The sequence below is a fragment of the Passer montanus genome, unplaced genomic scaffold (assembly GCF_014805655.1).
Source record: "Passer montanus isolate IOZ18808 unplaced genomic scaffold, ASM1480565v1 scaffold2, whole genome shotgun sequence".
In the NCBI taxonomy this organism is placed as follows: Eukaryota; Metazoa; Chordata; class Aves; order Passeriformes; family Passeridae; genus Passer; species Passer montanus.
The window spans coordinates 28376124-28382123 of record NW_024366591.1 but is presented as its reverse complement, the minus strand read 5'-3'; positions in this window follow the sequence as shown (position 1 = coordinate 28382123).

Below are 6000 nucleotides of genomic sequence, written 5' to 3'. Positions count from 1 at the left end.
AAGTCACTACCCAAGGGAGACAAAAGTCACACTCTGGACTTTACCGACATTGTTTTACTACCTTGGCATTGACAAGCTGGACAATTGCCTCTGCTTAGCAAACAGTGCCTCAAAGAGAGGCAAGCCTGGTGACAACTTTCAAGCTGCCTATTGTGAGGCACGTGCTTCAGCAGAACTTGTATTGTAGCAAGTACAAATTAAAAACAATGGCAAAAGTTTCATACAAAAAACACCTTCACTGTGAAGTAAGAAAAAAACCCCAACTGGTTAGCATTCAGAACACAGCTCTTTAAACTGGTATTGATTGATTGATTCATTAGATGGATAGAAGTGTTATTAAGAGGGTGAGGGCTCCTATCTACAAGGATAGACACACTCAGCACAGCTTCAGAGCACATCTCGAAAGCAACCACCCAAATTAAAGACATCCCATCACAAGTAAATCCAATTGCATAAGCTCTACCCCATTTCAGTTATCACTTCCATACTGTCCCACTAATTTCAGGGGCTCTTTTGAGAGAAAAGACAGAATCCCATCGTGTGCCTTGACTTCACAATGTGCTCTGGCTCAGACAATGTTTTGCTCAGACACAGAAGAGAGGAGACATTTTCAGACCAGGTTGTCAAGAGCTTTCAAATTACAGCAGTGCCTGGCCCATCTTTCCTCACTCATTTTAATCAAGGACCTTCCAATTCAGATAACCCCTGCTGATCACAGCTCAGACTAATATTGTAAGAAAACCAGGAGAATGTTGGAACTGCAATGTAGATAGGTATGCTACTCATATGTGCTAATGTATGCACATCTCCTGAAACAGCCTGAAATTGCTTTGAGTTCATGATTTTTTTTGCCAGCCCAGGCAAAGCTTCCACTGACTGTTACCAGGAACATTATTTGACTTGAAAGAGCAAGCGTGAATTTTGTGCATCTGCCCAGCGATGTGAAATCAATTCCGATACTGCCATTGAATGTAACTTATCTGAAAATTACTTTCTTGTGCTGTGGTTTTCCCTGTGAAACCCTGCAATGGTTGAGCTGATAATGTTGGATCTGAAGTCTCATGACTATTATGCAGTATTACTCTCCAGCTGGGAGACTTGGCAAGGCAACACATTGACATCTTCATGAACTTAGCACTTCACATCAAGGAGAGGATGTGAGCCTGTCAACTTGACACTCATAGTGCAATCTCTTTCAAATTGGCCCTTAGAAATCTTTACAATATGACTGGGAGCTCTTCACAGTCATATAAATAGGATACATTAGACTCAGCTGCCACAGAAAAAAAAAAAAAAAGTCAAAGGGTACTAATCATGTCCTTTCTCTCAAATTAATATTGTCACATTTGCTTATTTGTACTTAGAAGATGTTGGTGAAATGTCTCTTCCATCTGTTTTGGTGCATACTTACACCATTAGGATGAATCTTTCATTTTATCTTTACTAAAGCTGTCCTTCAATCAACACAGAATTTTTTTCTAGCTTGCCAGATATTTTTAAAGTTACAAATGTATGTCACACTAATATGTAATCCTTAAGAAATGCCTTCATCTCGTAAAATTAAATGGAGAACCATCTTAGGTTCATTACAATGGCAGGATTAAGGGAAATGATCGGAGGTATTTAAAAAGTATTTGACAGGGTTTTAAAGATGAACAGAAATTCTGAGCACTTCCTCTTACTTATCTAGTCTGCATAGCTATGAAAGCAATTTAAAAAGTGATTAAAGATAAACCAACAACAAGAATTTGATGCTTAAGAACCCACTTAGTGTCTCACAGTCCTTTATATTGATCTGATGTACTTTACCTATTAATAAATTACAATTTATCTTCGGGAGAAAAATGGAAATTTTCTGTTGCTCTTATGATCTATATTGCAGAAAAATCTCAGAGAAAATATGGAAGTCTAGGCATCAAGAGGATGTGCCCTACAGGCAGAAACTATCTGCCAGCAATTCCCTGCACCATCATCTGTTGATGCCAGGGATATCTAAATTCCAGTACTTCACACTACAAAAGTATTGCACAAGGAGATAAATGCCTTTTGGTATTTTAGGGCTATTCAGATCCTCTACAATTTTACACTTCCAGAGTAGCAAAGTGAGTCAAACTTCTGTTTGCATAACAGGTATGTTTCCTTACGTGTGAGATGAGTGCACAATACAGCATATGGACTAACTGCAATTACAAAACTGCACAAGGGCTACTTCTGTGCACAATGCAGCAACAAAAACCCACAGGATCAAAAATGGAGTGTAATCTTCATGCAAAATACAAACTTTGACAGCATTCCTGGCCACCTGAGACAGTTCCCTAGGGTCTCAGGTGTAAAACAGATATTTGACATCAAACACCCAGCCATCCTTTCATTTAATTACTTCCTCTCATTTCATTAGCTCTGTGCTAGCTGAATTGCATAAGCAATTCTACGGTGTGAGAAGGATCTGTAGCCATGGAAATATTTTCTCTCTGAAAGCATACTTGCTCACTTTGTGAAAAATGTATAATCCTTCCTGGCAAAGCAGTGAGGATATTGGATGTTTGAAGTAAGCAGATTGAGCCCTGGGTATAGCTTTCACGTTGCAGCCCACAGTGTGGGACAAAAAAAAAAAAACAAACCCAAAAAACTCTTTGGTCCTGAGAGAGTCTGGGTATGGCTCCTGTCTGAAGACAGCCTTGCCTGACAGGTTTTCCTGGAGCAAAGGGGGTGCATCCTGCTCTTTCTCTGTGCTTGGCATGCATTGGGAGCCAAGTCTCCATCACTGCTTTTCTCCCTCTTCCCTCTTGGAGAAGCTGACACCTGGAGGCGGATGAAGAGGAATCCCTCATTTCACTCATCCAAATTTCAAGGAGTAGTGCCTGCAGAATACATGGAAATGGCACCTGCTGTCTTCCTGTGAGGAATAACCCAGTCCAGGGTGTGTGTCACTTAGTTCTGTGAATTTAAGTACAAACTATGAGCTACTAGACTTTTAGATTTGAGTAAATTTTTTTCTCTATTTTGGTAATGGAAGAAAAACCTAGTAAAGCTAATCCTTATTTCAATTATTTTCAAGAGACAGCAAAAACCATGGTATATTTGATAATCTTATTGTTTGTGTTGGTAGATTGGCAGAAGATCCTACAACATGAGTTCCATGGAAATAAAGATGCAGGCTCCCACGAGACCTAGTTTTGCTCTAGAAATTAGAGAGTATATGTCAATCCACCAGCAGCCTGGGGCAAAAAAAAGTAACAATAATACTTCATCAGAATTTAGCCAAAACAAGCTGCATGTGTCCTATAGATGATTATTTTTTTTTTCCTTTCTTACACAAATCACATTCAACTGCACTTGGCTGCTGATACAGGGAATGGGACATTTCCTGCAGGGAAGCAATGGCTCTACAGATTCCAGTCTATCAAACAGATTTCAGACACCCATACATATTTCTGTTTTGTTTCAATCACTTCAGGTCTCACACAAAGTCAATGATGAATTTATAGAATGAGGCATCTGTGACTTGTCAAAGTTTACTTTTACATGGCAGGCAACACAGACAAAATTAATTCCTGGCTATTACAACTGGATTAGAGTAAAATGTCATGTTAGGTTGAGATCAGCTAAATTCAGGTGTCCATTGAAAAGATACAGTATTTCACATTCAAGAGCAATTGTTAAATTCTGGCCTTTTTGCAAAAATCCAAAGAGGGGATAATTTATTATTTAAGCAAGCACTGCAGTAGATCAGGAGTCAAACTGGCATCCTGGCTATTAATTACCCTCCAGGCTGACCAGCAGGGAAAACTGTCAGTATCAAACCATCTACAGCACACAGGTCATTAAGAGAAGAAGGGATGAATATCTGCCTTGCTTACTACTTCTGCTCAAATACCAATTTGAGAATGGAAGTGAGGACCTACTGCATTAACAGCCAGTGTCCAGCAGTCAAGGGCTGTCAACCCCTAAGACCAGAAAAGCTGTTTTGGGCCTATAGAATGCACTCTCACTCTCTTCACTTGTACATATATTTTTTTTCCCCACTTTGGAAGTCACTGTGGGAAAGGGATACTGCACACACAGGTCTTGCCCCAGCAGGGAGTCAAGCTGTGTCCAAGGTGAGTGGCTGGATCCCAGTTTATGCAATGGAGGGAGCAAAAAACATAGTCTGACTTCCACCAAGTCTGTGGCTTCCCCTGGGTCAGAGTACTGGAGAACACATCCTAAACTGAGTGCTTTCCCTTAGACTGCAATGGGAGGAGAAGGTCTGTGTCCACCTGAATGGAAACTACACCCTGGTTCATCACAAATCCTGGGCACTTGGGGTTCAGCCCAAAAAAAATGTGATTTTGCCAAGAGGCCACAGGCTAGTGCTAGGCAAGGGCTAATTCTTCCTTCTGACAAAAATGAACAAACCAGGAACAAGGAACAGAAGAGACAGGACATGGGCTGAGATGTGGGCAGCATACTCTTGGGAACCACAACTTATTATTTCCTGTAGATCCCAGCAAGCTCACTGGGCTTCTGAGGAGGTTGCTGCTAGTGAGTTATGATTTCCCCTCTGCTAGGTAAAAAATTGCTCAAGTAAACACAGCTACACAGTCAAAAAGGGTTGAATATGGGTAAGATCATGTTAAACATATCAAAAAGACGCTATTTTTAAAATCTCACTAAAAAAGCATTCAAGAGGCAGCATGTTCTTCCCTTTAGCATAATTTTCTCCCACTATCCCTTGGCCTGCTGATGGGGATGCCATCACATGGTGTAACAGAACTCCTCATTTCCCCTACCTATAACCCCTGAGAGGCTGCAGTTCTTCCTGCAAAGCGACACTAAATTTTAAAAAAGACTTGCTAAATTCTTGGCAGAAACAACAAATACTCTTTTGTCCCATGCAGAGATCATGAAAGTAGCAAGGGCTTCTGGCCATTCCAGCACAGCACTGAATGGGTTGCTCTGCATCCTGTAACCTGGCAAGCCTGCAGCAGATGCTCCTTTTGGGCAGAACAAAACCTCCTAGTCATCTCTACCTTTTTAACTACTGAGTTTGCAATTTATTGACTACTGAGCTGGCAATGGACTGAAAAAAATCCCACAGGATCAACAGTGGGAAAGGGAAAAGTGGTGCAAGACAGAGCTGAATATGATGCCATGGGTGGTACTTTTTTAAACCACTCCTGTCTCTGCAAACCACTTATCCTTGAGTGTATGTATTTTCCTCCTCAGCAGCATTTTTTTCCATATTCTTTATTCTACTGCATAATATCAAAGTATCTGAATCTTGTGATAAGCACTACACACTTAGTACTAATCAGGGTGGATTTTATCCTCTTGTTCTTTCTTGAACTTCTCTTAATTTCTCTACTTGTTTCTGATTGGATCAACTATAATTGTTATATTGATTTTATATTTTTTCTATCTGCAATTTATCAGCAGTATCTTTTCTATTTGCTACTGCCTTTGACTGAAGGAACACTCTGAATGAATCAGAATTAGGTCTACTCACAGCTGAGCTGTGGAAACCTGCTGAGCCATTATAGCTAGAGCCCTGGATCCCAGAAACTGTCATAAATAAAAACCATTATGACTAGTACCTCATGCCATTTCTGACTGTGAACATATGGCAGCATACTTTGTATGGCAAGGAAAACAATAACTACTTTATGGACCTATCTGAATGTTAAAACAAGGAGCTTTTCTCTGATGTGAGGCAAAGCCATCAGAGTTCCTAGCAATTGAAGAGTGCCATTTCTGAATTCTGCTTCAAACATTCAGTGCATCTCCCTCCTCTTGTCTGTGAACTGAAAAGCCGACCCAGTGTGAAGGAGAATTTCTTTTCCATCAGAAAAGCAGGCAACACAGTGAGTGCAGCTCTTGTATGTCTCTACAGGGCTGAGTGAAGTGCAGGAATCTTTGTCCCCTCTCTAAAGCAAGCTTATCTCAGGAAAAAAGTCCTCAAACCATGTGCAAAGTAAGTGATGCAAATAGAAGAAAATAGATATATCTGGGCAGCTTTGG